Here is a 16,333-nt window from a genome sequence, read left to right on the forward strand (position 1 = left end):
CTAAGAAAAGCCATTGAGTCCAGGAATATGTGAGGAATGTCCATGAATGGTGGCCCAGAGAGGCTATTGCATGAAACTGTGAAGATGAAGCCTGGATAACCTTGGAAAAACCGAAGATGTTAATTATGTCAGAGTCTTTGGGTACCTGCTGGAGAAAGTTGTTAACAGGTAGTGGAACCAGTCCAAGAGACAGAAGTATGTTGCAGTCAACAGAGATGAATGAAGTGGGAAATCTGAAGAGCTTTTGACATTAGACATAGACTTGCAGAGTTTATAGTGTACCTAGTTGGTGTTTGATCGTGCTTTGATCTACTGTCTTTTCACAAGCCTTCTTTTCCACTTTCCTGTGTTTTAGAGTGGTAATATTTACATCCTGTGCCATTATATATTGGAAGTATGATATCTTGATTTTAATTTTATAAGGGATTATGGATAAGAAATTGCATTAATCTCAGAAGAAACTTTGAAATTTGGACTTTCATACATTGTTGAGAATTTTGTTTTGAATTTTTGAAGTTGGAGTAAATGCATTTTGCATTATGATATTTTTAAAAGCTTATGGGGGGCAGGGAATGAATTTTTATAGTTTGAATGAAATTGACCCTTATAAGAAGTGACACTATTAGGGAATGTGGCCTAGTTGGAGGATGTGTGTCACTTTGGGGGTGGGCTTTGGAGTCTCTTTTGCCTATGCTTTGCTCAGGATCACAGTTCATCTTTTTTCTGTTAGCAGAAACTTGAATGACTCTCAGCTACTTCTACAGCACTGTGTCTGCCTACACAGAAGCAAGCAATGATGATAATGGACTAAACCTCTGAGACTGTGAGCCACCACCTCAATTAAATATTTTCCTTTCAGGATTTGTTGAGGTCATACTATCTCTTCCAAGCAACGCAAGCCATAACTATGTCAGGGGTTGAGGAGAGTTTATAGAATTTACATGAATTTATATGGTCGTCCCCTATCAACATGTGGCTCCTGGGAATCAAACTTGGATCATCAGACTTGACATTAAGTAGCTCTGCCTGAAGTGCCACTCTGTTAGTTCATATTTACCTTGTTAACTCTTTCTCTGGTACATTATTTTCCTTTAATTGTGAGAAATACAAATTACCTAGGATCAATTTTTTTTACATAATAGACTTAGCCCTGCATTTTTTGTTTACATGGATAGATCATTGTGTAAGGAACACATATCATTATACTATTCATCTCTATAGAATCCAGACAACTTAGGAAGCTATGTGTTGTAATATGGAGCGGCAGCGGGGCTGCGTCCCCAACACCCCAGCCGCCTGCTTGGCTAGCTTATGCCCCAAAATAATTACACAGACACTGTATTCTTTTAATCACTGCTTGGCCCTTAGCTCTAGCCCTTACTGGCTAATTCTGATATCCCAATCAACCCATCTCTAACAATCTGTGAGCACCGGTCTTACCGGGAAGATTCTAGCCTAAGTCCATCCTAGGTCGGAGCTGGGGCATGGCGTCTCTCTGAAGCATCTGCTCCGGAGAGGAGAGCTGCGGAGTCTGACCTCACTTCCTCTTCCTCCCAGCGTTTTGTTCTGTTTACTCCTCCCACCTATCTCTTAACCAAAAGAGCCAAGCAGTTTCTTTTAATTTAACCAATGACCTTCCTCCATCAGCTATGAGTAGAATGACACTTTGCTAATTAAGATTGTAACAGTAGATCACACATTCCCAAATTACATTCATCTTGTCTCCATATTCTAGCCCAGAAATTTCTCCTTTCTTTTTTTAATTTTTTTATTTATTTTTACTTAAAAATTTTCACCTTCCCTTCTCCTCCCATTTCCCTCCTCCTCCCCCCAAATCTCTCCCACTGCCTCTCCAGTCCAAAGAGCAGTCAGGGTTCCCTGCACTGTGGGGAGTCCAAGGTCCTCCCCACTCCGTCCATGTCTAGGTAGGTGAGCATCCAAACAGACTAGGCTCCCACAAAGCCAGTACATGCAGTAGGATGAAAACCTAGTGCCATTGTCCTTGGCTTCTCAGTCAGCCCTCCTTGTCCAACACGTTCAGAGAGTCCGGTTTGATCACATGCTCCATCAGTCCCAGTCCAGCTTGCTTTGTTGAGCTCCCATTAGATCAGCCCCACCGTCTCAGTGGGTGAGCACACCCCCTGCGGTCCTGACTTCCTTGCTCATGTTCTCCCTCCTTCTGCTCTCTGTCTCTATATCCATCCATCGCCAGATGAAGGTTCTATGATGATATGCAAGATATTATTCAGTATGGCTATAGAATAGGGCCATTTCAGGCTCGCTCTCCTCAGCTGCCCAAAGATCAAGCTGGGGACATCTCTATGGACACCTGGGGACACCTCTAGAGTCAAGTCTCTTGCCAACCCTAAAATGGCTCCCTTAATTAAGATATATTCTTCCCTGCTCCCATATCACCCTTCCTCCATCCCAACTGTCCCATTCCCCCAACCTCTCCCCATCCCCCCTTCTCACTTTTTTCTCCCCATCTCCCCAAGTTTCTAATTTTTGCCTGGCAATATTGTCTCCTTCCAATATCCAGAAGGATAACTATATGATTTGGGGGGGGGTTACCTTCTTATTTAGCATCTCTAGGATCGTGGATTATTGGCTCAATGCCCTTTATTTATAGCTAGAATCCATTTATGAGTGAGTAAATACCATATTCATCTTTTTGGGTCTGAGTTACCTCATTCATGTTAGTGTTTTCTATTTCCAACCATTTGCATGCAAAATTCAAGATGCCATTGTTTTTTACTGCTGAGTAATACTCTAATGCGTACATATTCCACACTTTCGTTATCCATTCTTCCATTGAAGGGCATCTAGGTTGTTTCCAGGTTCTGGCTATTACAAATAATGCTTCTATGGACATAGTTGAACAAATGCTTTTGTAGTATGATACAGCACCTCTTGGGTATATTCCCAAATGTGGTATTGCTGGATCCTGGGGTAGGTTGATCCCGAATTTCCTAAGAAACCACCACACTGATTTCCAAAGTGGTTGCAGAAGTTTGCATTCCCACCAGCAATGGATGACAAACAATGCTGCTGTGAACATAGTTGGACACATGTCCTTATGCTATGAATGAGCATCCTTTGGGTATATACCCAAAAGTGTTATGGCTGGATCTTTAGGGAGGTTGTTTTCTAATTTTTTGAGAAATAATCATACTGCTATTCAAACAGCTGTACCAGTTTTGCACTCCCACCATCAATGTAGGAGTATTTGTTCTCTTTACCCCACATCTTCTCCAGCATTAGTTGTCATCATTGTTTTTGATCTTGGTCATTTTTACAGTTGTAAGATAACATCTCAGAGGTGAGTTTTTTGCTTCATTGTCAAAAATCAGATGTTCCTAAGTGTGTTTGGATTAATATCTAGGTCTTTGATTTGGTTCCATTGGTTCTCCTTTCTGTTGTTTATATACCAATAAATACCAGGCTGTTTTCAGTAGGATAGCTCCATAGTAGAGTTTGAAGTCAGGGATTATGATGCCTCCAGAAGTTCCTTTGTTGTACACTATTATTTTGGATATCTTTTTTTTGTTTGTTTTTATTTTTATTTTTACATATAATGTTGAGTATTGTTCTTTCAATGTCTATGAAGAATTGTGTTGGAATTTTGATGGATTGAATTGAATCTATTGATTGCTTTAGGTAGAACTGGCATTTTTATTATTCTGAGACTATCTATTCAAGAGCATGAGATATCTTCCCATTTTCTGGGATCGTCTTCAATTTCTTTCTTCAAAGAGTTAAAGTTATTGTCAAACAAGTCATTCACTTCTTTGCTTAGTGTTCACCCAAAATATTTTGTTATTTGTGGCTTTTGTGAAGGGTTACTTCTCTGATTTTTTTCTGTTTTATTATCATTTGTATATAAGAGGGCTACTGATTTTTTTTGAGTTGATATTGTATCCTGCCACATTATTGAAGATATCAGCTGTAGGAGTTAGATCCCAAAAATTCTACCAAGAAACTTCTACAACTCATAAACACCCTTAGTATTGTAGCAGGATACAAAATTAGTCAATCTCTTTCTAAAGAAAATGGAGCTATACCATAAAGAAATTATTTTAAAAGGTAGATTATTAAATATACTTTAATTCAAAAACAACTGTCAATCTCAGAATACTTTACATTGTTATGGATTTTAGTTTATTGATATCAATTTAAGGTCAATTTTTATACTGTATGTATATTGATATTCTTGTTTAAGGTATTGCATTTATGCAACTCATTAAAAATGAAATGTATAGTTAATAAATACAAATTAATAGTCATCTAAAGATTCCTATAGTGAAACTTATACTCATGTTAGTTAGGTTTTCTAGATATGCAGAGACATATTTCAAATAGGTAGGTAATATTCAAACACTTAAACGACCTATAGAATATAACATGTAAAATATTTTAAGAACTTAGTCTTTTCTCTATAGTGAAAGATATCTGCTCCTAGCTATACCAATTACTTCAAGAGGATGATGGGCATCAAGGAAACTCCTTATAAAGTTTGCTTCCAGTGTGGCAATACTAGCCATTTGGGCAAGAAACTTCTCTTGCTTTGGTTGCTTGAAAATATGTTGCATAAACTGGACATGCAGGACCCACATGAAAATCACTGCTGAACTTTCCAAAACAAGGTGAGACAGTCCTTCATGATTCATGCTTCATAAAAGAGTTTGCCAGACATTTTGCAGGACACAAAATAAATGAATGGTATATTTTGTCAAAATAAGTGAGATAGTCCTTTACATATCCTGATTCACTGAAAAATCTACCAGATACTCTAGACCTGTAGGCTAAAGATGGGTGTCCCAACATTAGAGAAGAACATTAGGTGACTGCCCAGACAGACAGATATCTCTGTCATTTCTAGAGTTTTGAAAGTTGGTTACTATGTTCTTCCCAGTTACTCAGGTAATATTATAACCTTCTAGGATCTTTGATGAAATTGAAAACTAGATAGTTATAATAGTTTTCCTTAATTAGAATAAAAGATAAAATACATATGAAACTTCATACCTATGAAGATAAAATAGATGATAGAGTATTTAATTTTTTCAAATACAAATTGACTACATATTATAACTGAAATTCTTACTTGATAACCAGTTTGCTATATATAATTTATTTTGTTACAATTAAAATCTTGCTTTTTAAATAGAAAGAAAATGGGAGATGATGTAGGACGCACCTCTGTATTCTGTGAATATGTTTTATTACCCTTGGTTAATAAGGAAACTGTTTTGGCCTATGGCAGGGCAGAATTTAGCTAGCTAGGCAAGAAGTCCAAGCATAGAAAAAGGAAGAAAGGAAGAAAGGAAGAAAGGAAGAAAGAAAGAAAGAAAGAAAGAAAGAAAGAAAGAAAGAGAAAGAGAAAGAAAGAGAGAAATAAAGAAAGTGTTAAAGACACCAGCAGCCACTAAAGAAACAAGATGCCAAGGCACCAATAAGCCACAGGCCATGGGATGATATACAGATAAATAGAAATGGGTTAATTTAAATGTAAGTCTTAGATAGTAATAAACCTGAGCAATCAGCCCAACAATGATAATTAATATTAAGCCTCTAAATGGTTGTTTCATAAGTGACTGCGGGGACGAGCCACCAGGAGAGAAACTGGCCCAGTGGAACTGGGAGAGGAAGAAAAAAGTTTCTAGCTACAAGTGGGCTTCCAAATCATTTGAAATCAGGTCCATAATAAACATTATTTATATTATTCAAATGTGAAACCCCAAATTGATGGACTTCCTTATTACATAGAGAGATAAACTGAACTTTGAGATCTTACCCTGAGATTCTCCTTTCTTTACCTTCTCATAAGGCTTTTTGCTGAACTTTGAGAGAGTGCATACTTTTACCTTCATGCTTGTATGAAGAGTCACTTCCTACTAAAAGACAAGGCAGGAAATAAACACAATGATACCTAATGTTGAACAAGATTCAGTATGCTGCCAACATGTCACCTCATTCCTGTTGCTTTATTTTTAGCATCTAAAGAGTTCCAGAAAATAACTTTTCAGGTCCTTGTTCTACTATCTATAAATGACTCTAGCTGACATCCAGCACTGGGATCACTAGGTTTAGAATGGATTTTATGAACAGCATGAGCTGGTTATTGTTAAGAGCTGGAAACATCTCAATAAGCAGTCAGTAGATTATAGACCCCTACACGAAATGCTTTAATTTGAAAGCACAGCATAGCAAAACACAATGCAACATTTAAATGTCAAGTTCTTAAATTGAAATAAATTTTGACATTAAAATCATGCAGATGTATAGTTTTTTTAGCAACAGAGGGGCAAGGAGCAGCTGTTCCCTTCTATTTTTGTATAATTAGGAAGACCTCAAATTTATAGTGGGGGAAAAAGACATAGTATTTGGATGGCAAACTGTATGCCACGCACAATTCAAACATATGGATTTTACATAAACTACACAAGTTTTATGAATTCTTTGAGAATCCTAGAAAATAGGTATGATTTTCTTACACAGACTGGAAAATACATCTTAAATAGAAACCAAGAGGAAACTGATATTTTCTAACTTGTTATATGAAAAACTAACTTTTTGGTCACCCAGGAGATCCACATAGTCACCTCATTACCTAGAAAACTTTGTTTTATCATTGTATACTCTGTAAGTCAAAGATATAGCTTGATTAATGATTTATTCAATCTTATTATTTTTTACTGATTATTTTATTTTATTTTTTTACTTTTATAGCTGCATAGAAGGCAATTCCTCCTCTGACCCAAATTCCTCCTCTGTTGTCCCAAATCTCTTTTGTTTGTTTTTTTTTGGGGGGGGGAAGTTGGGTAGTTGTGCCAAGAGACCAGAGTCTTGTTAAGCAGTTCATTAAAAATAGAAAACAAGCAAGTGAAATTTATAATCCTTTTATAATCCAACACACAATGCCTGATTGGATCAGAATCTTTTGATATAATATACATTGTTGTTTATGATCTTCAGTAACAAGAGATTATGTTTGGTTTTAAGAAGCCAACTCCTATATACAGAAGTTTCTTTCCCACCAAGCCCCACAGTCATTCATTCCCAAAGAAATATACAGAGGCTTATATTATAAACCGTTTGGCCTATTAGCTCAGGCTTATTATTAGCTACTTCTTACAACTTAAATTACCCATAATTCTTTTCTATATTAGCCATATGGCTTGGTACATTTACCAGTGAGTCATTCTCATCTTGCTTCTTCTGCATCTGGCTGGTGAGTGCATTCTGAGCCTTACATCTTTCCAGAATTTTCCTAGTCTTGTCACCCTCCCTATACTTCCTCAATCTCAGTCCTAGATTCTTGGAGGCAGGATTACAATTTAGGACTGAGATAGAGATAAGAGCCAGTGGATGGCTGTTATGTTTTTCTGACCTTCGGGTCAAACCCCAATTTCAGTCCTTGAGGTTTTATTAATCATGCTTCATTTGGCTCCCAACTATTGGGGCTCAAATTCACAAAAAAAGCCATTTGCCTATTTTTTTTTGTTTGTTTGTTTATTTATTTATTTATTTTGCCACTGGTACAGACCAGAGCTGGATCCACACCTAACCAGCTGGGATCTGGAGAGAGACTAGTGCTCCAAGCTCTTATCTGTTCCAGCTTAGATTCCATGTAAAGATGAAAATTATACAGAAAATCTAGATACTGTATGTCATTTTGTTGTCTTTGAATTGTTTCACTGCTGAGGAAGGAGTAACGTCTGCTAAAAGACATTTGAATTTAAATGACGCAGGATTAATCTATTATATATGACTTGACTTCAAAATTTATGTCAAAAGATACCCTGGAAAAGAGGTTTTGATTTTGTTTCCATTAGAAATGGGAGGCTGTGAATTCATTCTGGGTTAAGAAAAATAAGATTTTATCAAAAAAGACCCCCTGAAGAATCTCCAATGGGAATGGATGGTCCAGATGATCCAATGTTTTAGATCACATCTTTTGCAGTTTCCTGAGTTCTATATCCAGAACAGCCTCAAGAATGCTGACTGAGATGATCCAGGCTTACAGAATATTCCATTCAAGATCTTTCCATAACCCTAATTTTTCTATGGTGTCCCATGTGATCATCAATACTCCCAGTAAGAAAGAAGTAGCCTAGAAAACTATGTTTACACTCTCCCCCAAAAACGTATTATGGATGTTTGTTTTTGTTTAGAGTGTTGGTTGGTTGCAAGTTGTTATTGATACTAGTCAGAAAAACAGCTATAAAAGGGAGATTAGATTCAGAGTTCTTGATTTGAAAAGAAGAAAAGGGGAAATGCTGTGAGATAATGCTCTTGTACCCTGTAAAGATTTGCCACTCATATTGGTTTAATATAATGCTTATTTGCCAGTCACCAGGTATGAAGAATAGACAGGATAACCAGATTAGAAGAATACTGAGAAGAAGAAAGACTCAATCTGCAGTTGTCACCCAGATGCAGAGGGTGCAAGATGAAAGTGCTGCAATGAGAAAAGCTACCAAGCTATGTGGCTAAACATAGATAAGAATTATGGATTAATTTAAGGTGTAAGAACTAGTTAATAATAAGCATGAGCTATAGTATAATTAAAAAAACAATTTTTAATTAATATGCATCTCTGTGTGTTTCTTTGGAACTGAATGGGTCCAGGACCAGATGGGACAGAAACTTCCATATACAAACTCTTTTTACAACAGTGAGAAGCTTTGTTCACAGGATTTAAGATTAGCAGAGTAAATGAAACTAGGATTCTAAGTATGCCCATGTGTGTAATAGACTCTGCAGTAGCCAAAATTCTATAGTTGTAGTCATCATGGTGGCCCAAGTTTTCCAAGAGGCAGAGACAAAAAGATGATGAGTATGAAGATAGCCTGAGCTACATGGAAAGTCCCACTTCAACATGGTCTACCAATGAAAACCTCTGTAATACCAAACAAACAGCAAAGAAAAATTAGTAAAAACAGGGTTCTAAGGAGAAGCCAATGACTTAAAGCCTCCAAATCTATGAAAGTGACATTGCCAATTCCATGACTGCATGCTGTGGTATGGTTGACTTTAGAGGGGCCTGATAATATACGTGGTTAACTTTAAAGAGGGAATATAATCCAGGTTGTTAATTTTTAAAGCAGGCATATTATCAAGGATGCCTAATTTAAACTTGGGTGTGTGTAAAATCAACTTTCTCTCAATCTTTGTAGGAAAAAAAAAAGAGAGAGGAGTCAAGGCATTTATGTCTGGGAGGAGCCATTGAACTATGACTTGAAGATAGACAGGGTCTCATGAGAAGCAGAGTAATACAGGTGACTTCTGGAAAATGAGACTCTCCAGGCACAATCCCATCCAGGTATTGCAGGCCTCAGTCCTATAGTCACACTGAAGTGGATTCTGTCAACAACTTGAATGAGATTGGAAACAAATCTGCAGTGTCTGTAAACAAAAAAAAAAAAATGTCATCCAACACCTTCATTAAAAATGTGTGTCACTTAAACAGAGACCCTGGCTGAACCTGCCAGATGTCTGACCAACAGTACTGCAATTAATTAATTAACTGGCAATTTTTTAAGTCACCCAGTTTGTGCTAATTTGTGAGGCATAAATAGAAAACTCTTGCAAATTCTCTTTCTCTAACTCTTTGGATAACTACACAAGTGTCATCCAAATTCCCTACCTTGAAACTCAAAGAACTCCTATGGGTTGTTCTTTCTCACATCACTGCTCATTTCCATCGGAGTCTGTTAGTTTGTGATAACCTGAATTATTATCCGCTGTTGTCTGAGTAAGCCATACCATCTACAGGGACATGTTCTCTTTTCTTATTATTTTCTATTTCCCCAGGTCTAGAAGGGTTATTTCATTAACCAAATTGAGTGAGTAAACCCTGATCAACAAGATAAATCTACCTTAATTAACCATCTAAATGTTTTCCTGCATATTGGAGTGCATAGTCCACTGCCTTAAATGGTAACTTACATATTTTAACTGTTCAGTAACTAAATTTATTTTTTATAATCTTTTTTTGTTTTTGTTTTTCGAGACAGGGTTTCTCTGTAGCTTTTGGTGCCTGTCCCGGAACTAGCTCTCGTAGACCAGGCTGGCCTCGAACTCCCAGAGATCCGCCTGCCTCTGCCTCCCTAGTGCTGGGATTAAAGGCGTGTGCCACCACCGCCCGGCTATTTTTTATATTCTTTTTAATTCCCGTTCTGAGACAAGGTCTCATTGTGTAGTCCTGGCTAGTCTGAAACATGCTACAGTTCCTGTGTAGACCAAATTGTCCTTGAACTCACAGAACTCTCCTGCTTCTGCCTCCCTAATGCTGAAAGTAAAGGTAGATGTAATTATTCCCAACCCTATTTAAACTTCCTTTTTTTTTCAAGTTTCCCTTTTATTTGCTCTCTTAACTATGAATACTCAAACACAAAACATTAGTGAAAACGGGAAAAGTAAAACATGTTACTGCTCTTGCACTGTCAGAATAAACTGACTGGTCTTATTGAGATTAGAAATTGAAGACTGAAGTGCCCGCAGGGTTGGATTCTCAGGAGACCTCTCTGCCTGGCTTGCTGATGGCCACAAAGGTGGTCTGACTTCTGAGGATTGTATGATTTTCCCCTCCTAAAGCACCAACCCTACCGAACTAGGGATCTGCTTTTATCAGGTCTTTAGGCACTAATTCCTCTGTAAAGGCCATAGTTCTAGACACAGTCACACTGGAGATTACATACATAGGAAGAACATACTGTAATCCTAACAGAAGATATAAAAAAAATTGACCCTGCTCTTCAACAACAGAAGAGTGAATTGGTATTGACACTATGTCTATGGGTCTTATTTTTTTTTCTGCTGGATTATAATTTTTTTATTGAAAATTTCTGCCTCCTCCCGGCCTGTCTCCCATTTCCTTCCTCCCCCTTCCTCTCCAGCCCGAAGATCAGTCAGGGTTCCCTGCCCTGTGGGAAGTCCAAGGTCCTCCCCCCTCCGTAGAGGTCTAGGAAGGTGTGCACCCAAACAGACTAGGCTCCCACAAAGCCAGTACATGCAGTAGGATCAAAACCCAGTGCCATTGTTCTTGGCTTCTCAGCAGCCCTCATTGTCCACCATGTTCAGAGAATCAGGTTTTATTCCATGATTTTTTAGACGCAGTCCAACTGGTCTTGGTGAGTTCTCAATAGATCAGCCCCATTTTCTCAGTGTGTGGGTTCACCCCTCGCGGTTTTGACTTCCTTGCTCATGTTCTCCCTCTTTCTGCTCCTCATTTGGACCATGGAAGCGCAGTCTGGTGCTCCAATGTGGGTCTCTGTCTCTATCTAATTATTATTACTATGTCTTTTTCCCTAAGTTAATTAGACTTATTATTACTAAATATTTACTTACATTTACACATAAAGATTATTTTCTTCTTTCTACTCTCTTGGCATATGTGGAGCACACAGAAAGGACATGTTGTAAGTCAAAAAGAACATCCAAAGAAATATTTGTCCCAGGAATAGACCAGTATGCATCATTTGGTTTTTCATTCAGAAAAACAGTTGCATGACTAATTGACTTCAAAACATACATAATGTTTAAATTTTCTGTTTGAATAGAGGTAGAAAATTTCTAGCCAAAGAATTGAATGTTACAGATTATAGACTGTAAACACACATGACTTTACAAAATTATATTATTAATGTAACAAATGGTGGGACTGAGAATGTATGAAATGAAGATTGACTGTCAAAGCTATGTGCATACCCAATGATGAGTAATTATACAGAGGCAGGAAACAAAACCCAAGAGAAGCTTTCCATGTAAAGTCTCAGAACTAGAAATTTGGACATTATAGTTACCCTTGTTTTCCATTTGATGTTTTCGCTTTGGTACAATGACATTCTCCTATGGATCATCAATATGTCACTAGGCAGGGAACAGTCTGAGCCACATGATGAACATCACTTAAATCAACTCATTATTGTGGCACTTAGAACACTTCTTTGGAAGTGTTCCCAAGAACCTGAAGTCACATCAAGAATACCACAGCAAGCCAGGCAAACAATGGAATTAAACAGAGTCGATAATCCAACTTTGGACATTTTCAACATTATATAGAAGAATAACCTTAGCACATTCTCCTTTCCTTTCCTTCCTCATTCAAATTCCAAGTTCCTGGATCTCAAGGACTATACTTGCAATTCTACTCCATCTTCATGTGGTAGCTCACTTTCTCCAGGAAGTCTTTGCCAAAACTTGAGCCATGATAACAGATTGTTTTCTTTTACCCTGTATTTTTTACATCATCAGTTGTTCCATTAAATGGGACTAGTATAATCTGTCTTCTAATATTTAGGAAGGACATCTGGATTGACATTGGAAAAGCCTCTGTCTAATGTTCACTTAATCATTTATTGATGATAGAACTATAAAAGAAGGCTTTGTTTCTCCATCCATAAGATTGAGCCATGATCAATTATAAACAAGTTTATTAAAGTTGCCCCATTATACACTGGCAGGTTAACTATTAGGATCATGGTGCCTCTGAGTTCTGGAGGCTAGACCTTCAAAATCAATTTGCAAACAAGGTGACTCCATTGCATGATCTGTGAAGCAGCATCTGCTATATTCCTCCATTCTAACTTCTAATAATTATTTGGTAGAATAATTTGAACTCTTTGATAGACAATAACCTGTGGTAGTAATAGTAGTATTTTTCTTTTCTTTTTCTATATTGTTTGAGAACCACACAAATGTGCTTTGATAAAGTTCATCCCCTCCCCCTTCCCCGGTCCTCCCTCATTCCTCTTTCCACTTTTCCTTTCCACTTTCATGTTATCTTCTTTTCAACCCAAAGATGACTTGCTTTTGCACATATTTGCTACCTTCAGAAGCCACCAATTACCAATAACTCCTCAGCTAGGAATGAGACTCCATGTCTTTTTCCTCCACACAAGATGAGATTTTTTTTTTATTCTGGTCATGTCTGTTTATGTAGTCAAAGCCGTTGTGACCATATGTGTGAGAGTACAGTGCAATGTTTGGATAACACTTTTTGCTGCAGCTATTTCCGAGTTCTCTTCTTACAGTCTTTCCAACCCCTCTTCCATGATAATCCCTGAACCTTGGAAGGAGGAGTGTGTAATAGCTGCCTCATTCTGTTTTGAGCATTTTACAGTCTCTTATTCTTTACAAGTTCATCAGTTGTAGGTTTCTGTATTAGTTAACATATGCTGCAAATAGACACTTCCCTGGTGAGGGTTTAAAGATACACTAATCTTGATTCATAAAAATAGGAACTTAGGAGCATTTATTGCCATGTCTGTCCATTTAGCTCCAATTATCATAGGGTGTTCTACTTGTGTTCCTCACCCTGTGTAAGAGTTTTTTCTTTGTGTTAAGAACAACTTAAAGAAAACAAGAATATCCACTCATAGCTTCAGCGATCTTTGGTTGATCATGGTGGGGGCAGACATGGTGAAGTACTTCATTTCCAATGCAGGAGTATGTGGTAGGGACTGTTCATATCATGGCAGACCAGGACAAAGACAGAAAGGCCGGAGCCAAGAGCAGGATTAAAATGTCTGACTCTTGTGATCTCCTTCTGTCAAAGAGTTTATTCTACTTTGTTAATGTTCCTCAGCCTTCTAATAGAATGTCAACAGGTGATGAGAAGCATTCGGAAACATGAGCCTATGAGAAACATTTCAGATTCAATGAAAAATAAAGCCTTCTCCAGGAAAACTGTCTCGTGACAGACACTATAACTTTTAATCTATCTTCTATGATTGTATTACCAAATAAGATAATATTTTGATACTCTGTGGGTTAGAATTTCAGGAAATAGGTTTGGGGTGGAGATATAATGTAATATAAAGCATCCAATTCACAGAGCTGTTATGAGGAGAAGAAAGTATCATATGCAAAGTTCTTAGCCCAGCATAATATTCAGCATACAATAAATATGAAATACAATACCTGTCATTAAAAGACACTCAGCAATTCATTCCTGACAAACGTTATTCACATACACTTATGTTTATTGTTGGCATTCTCTCTTTCTCAGTATTTGTATCAATGTCTCTTCTCTTGCTTACACACACACACACACACACACACACACACACACACACAATTTCATTATTATTCAGCTATAAAAGTTTTCATACTACTTGGATTTTAATAATAAAAACAAAATTTTGGGCATTCATGAGCCTTAAAACTGTAACATAAATGCTCCCAAATTTGTGCTTGTTTGTTTGTTTGTTTTTACCCATAGGCAATTTATATTTCTCTAAGTGATATTATTCTGTCTTAATGTAAGGAGGCTAAGGTATATCTGTCATACGAGTCTCTATTTTGTTTCATACTGAAAAAAAATCTATGACTAGGAAATCACTGGCAAAGACTATGCCTTACAAGTGACAGAACTTGCTTACTTTGTTTTTTTTTCCTGAAGAACTCTCACTCTCTCAACCTCAGAAGGATATTTTGAAAGCTGAACTTTCTATTTCAACAACCCAGAAGATTTATAAAAAGGATCATTTGAGAGACAACAGCCCTGGTCAATCACACAGTGGTGTTCTGTACAGAGAAATCAAGGAAACAGCCACATCAAAAATTCCCCCAAACTTTCCACTTAGCAAGGAGTTGTTCATCGTAGTCTCAGAAGAAATTGCTTTTGGTAGAGAATTCACTGTAGGCTGTCAAAATGAATGTGAGACTCTGGTTTGAAAGTCATGGTTAATACACATCTTGCTGCTACAGTGACATCCAGAGCAGCAGCAGGCAGAGACATCCATTATAAAAGGATCCCCACTGGATGGATTTTAATAATAAAAAGAAATCCTTGAACTTTCATGGGCAGTCAAAGTGCTGCCTAAGAATCACAAATAAATGAAAATAACAACTTAAATGGGAAAAATGATAAATACTTAAATACATCAATATAAAATTATATGCTCTGTTTCTTCTGTGTGTGTTCATGTGCTTGTGCGAGTATGTGTGTGATGTAAGAGTTGCATTCTTGTCAGTATATGGTGGCTTGTGCCCATGCCCACAGATTCAGCAGCAAGAACAGGATATCAGGTGTTTCCTAAGTTGCTCTTCACTATAATGCTTGCAATGGTATCTCTCACTGAAGCAGAAACTTACTGTTTTAACTAAAATGTCCCATTATTGAGTTCTCAGGTTCTGCCTGCCTCTGACCCCCAAAGCTTTGGCACAAGCACTCCTAGCCATGCCTCACTTCTTCTTTGACTAATGGGAATGTGAATCTGTATCTTCATGCTTGCAGAGCAAGCACTCATACACTGGGTCATTATGCCACCTCATCACTGCTTGACTTATTAGATATCTTATTCCCATATAAATCATAAAGTCTAATGCATTTGGCAAGGTATGTGTCTTATGATGGGCTACATGAAAGATTCCAGCAGTCACTTTCCTAAATATTAGACTGAATATGGCAACATATTACATGTATGCATCTTAGCACTTTGGCCATCTATGGTACTTTACATCACGGATCTCATAATGTGTTGACAACAAGTTGTGTTGGAACACAGCATCATTGATCTGGCCATGCCCCTATGCTGGAACTGCAATTGCCTCAAAGGGAATAAGGAATATTATTCTAGAACCAAATCAAAATGATTAAGGCCTGAGAAGACAGAGCTAAGTTACTCCAGGTTCTATTTTCATAAAGTTTTATTGTAGCAGATAACATTCTTAGCCATTAATACATTCCAAATATTTTCAATCTATTTATCAGAATGTTAGGTCTGACACAGGGGTGAGCATACTATGTCTCCTCAAAGAAAGGAAAGTAGCTCAAAAGAAATTGTTATCAGGCCTTTGGATCAACAACGTTCAAAACTATCCATGGTCACTGAGCCAATCAATCTATTCCAACAGCTTTCTACAAAAAAAAATTGTCTTACACTGTGATTTCGAAGTGTCAAGCAACTCTCTTCTGATGAAGAGTTTGGGAAAGGGGTACCTCTTGGGGGTTTAGTGGTCTTATCAATAAAATAATTTAGACTTAAAAGGAACCCCAATGAAATCTAATTAGAATTTAAGGGGAAAACAATCAAGTAAAATATAAATTCCAACAGCTGCCAGAAGAAAGAGAAGAAGAGAAAAACTGTGCTATTTGCCACATGACAACAAAAGAGGGCCTTCAGACAAACCTTGAAAAGCCCAGAGTGCCATGGAAAGTCTGGGTAGGCTTTGGCTAGAATCCCAGAAAAGAGATAAAGAAAAAAAGTAAAGGGGCAGATCACATGGCAGGGGCCCATAACATTTTCAAATAGAAGCAGCTGTAGGGTGCTGCACTAAGGGGTATCTGGGAAGAGAGGCTACAGACTCATTAAAGGAAGAATAG

Source organism: Microtus pennsylvanicus, chromosome 8 (genome assembly GCF_037038515.1).
Source record: "Microtus pennsylvanicus isolate mMicPen1 chromosome 8, mMicPen1.hap1, whole genome shotgun sequence".
NCBI lineage: Eukaryota > Metazoa > Chordata > Mammalia > Rodentia > Cricetidae > Microtus > Microtus pennsylvanicus.